The sequence below is a fragment of the Austrofundulus limnaeus genome, unplaced genomic scaffold, assembly GCF_001266775.1.
Source record: "Austrofundulus limnaeus strain Quisiro unplaced genomic scaffold, Austrofundulus_limnaeus-1.0 Scaffold78, whole genome shotgun sequence".
Classification (NCBI taxonomy): domain Eukaryota; kingdom Metazoa; phylum Chordata; class Actinopteri; order Cyprinodontiformes; family Rivulidae; genus Austrofundulus; species Austrofundulus limnaeus.
Genome location: NW_013952480.1, coordinates 1,026,830 through 1,028,608, shown reverse-complemented (window position 1 = coordinate 1,028,608; position 1,779 = coordinate 1,026,830).

The following is a 1,779-nucleotide window of genomic DNA, read 5'->3' as shown; positions in this document are numbered from 1 at the left end:
AATAACAAAATAATAATAATAATATTCGGATCCCAATGAGAAACATATTTATATACTTTTTAAGATGACACAAAACAAGTTTTAAAAATGACTGTAGTCTTAAGAAAGAATTTCTTTTGAGCCACACAAAGGTCATYCTGCCCTCATTTCCTTCTTGTTTTACACTCTGATCATATCTTTCTGTATCAGAATCTATCAGTTTAACACACGAGGATCTAATAGCCCGTGTGTGCGTGCACGTGGCTGAATACGTCAAACAAAAACGCACAAACACACACAGAGGTCAAGCTGATGTCCAGCCTGCAGGCGGAGGTTTGCAGCAGAAATGAAACGGAAGCTGCAGTCGCGTGTTCCTCCACAGGAGGGCAGCAAAGAGCGCGTGTTCCTGTGCGCCTATTAGTTTAACGGTCCATATTTAGAAAATCCAAACAAATGTATGATGTTCACATGACAGGAGGACACGGAGATCATCATGAGATTAAACAAAACACTAGAACTTATTTAATAAATAGAGAAAACTGCATATGTCATTAAAACGCTACACRTTTCCCTTAAATTGTTTTCAAATTAGAAAAATAAATATCTTTATCAACAAAGTAAACTCGTGCATTTGACTGACAAGATGCAGGTGTCTTACCTCGTGAAGGTGGCTGCATGTACACACAGGAGGTGAGGGGGAGTGGGCAGGTGCAGACGGAGCAGCTAAGTCCTCGGACGGAAACTGGGACTCCAGGGGGGTCAGTGACGCGCCGGGGGGGGGCTCCTTTGCACCCATCGCGCCAAGACGCATCAGGAGCAACCATAGCAGATCCAGGCAGGTAGATCCCTTAGATCCCTTAAAGTCCAAAACGGGTCCTCCACCTGTCCGAGGCGCTGAAGTAAGAATCCAGWGAGGGCGCCGGTGAAGGTCGGTGGGCAGGAAGAGCCGCGAGCGCGCTAAACGAAAGGCGGCTCTATTCCTCCAATTGGAAATTATATATTTATATCGAAAGTTCATGTTCACGGCTCGTGGCCACGTGACGAGCCGAGGGGCCAATGGGAGGCCGAGGCGCCTCGTAAAGTTGGACCGCTACGTTGTAAATTTTCATAAACAACAACGGATTTATGGCCCAGCCCGGGCCGGGGGTGGGGGGTGGGGGGTATGGAACTGAGGAAGGGGAGGGGAGAGGGGCTCAGGCGCCATCTTATGCCGAGAGAGGAGAGGGAACGCAGAGTTCAACAGTAATTTCCTCTCCATCCGGCAGCCTGTCCCATCTCGCATCCTCATAGTTGACATTCTTCAACTTCACTGTTTATCTAAGCCCCTCATCATGGAGCCCGGCGTGTTTCAGGTCTGGTACGGGTCTCGTGCCGAACCACTCATTACTGCCCAATGATACATGTAACGCGGTCATGATTCGGTCAGCTTTAAGTCAGGTGAKGGATGCTGGGTGAGGACGCGTGGGCGCGTCCAAGATGTTTTTATTAAAAACTCACAGATTTCATATCATGGATTTTTACAGTAGTTTTTATATTTAGATCATGTGTTGATGCTTCACAGTTCAAATAAACAACAAGAGCAAATCCGGGTTTGGTGATTTGGATGCTCTACAACCTTAAAGCTCACAAAATAAACATGTTTACAGTGAAAATGTACAAATACCGTGCGCGTTAGCCTCGCGCACACATTCAAGACATGCTTACAGTTTAATCAACATATTAAAGTGTGAAAATTAAAATATACACTCATTCAAAACATAATAATAATAATAATAATAATAATAATATTCGGATCCCAAT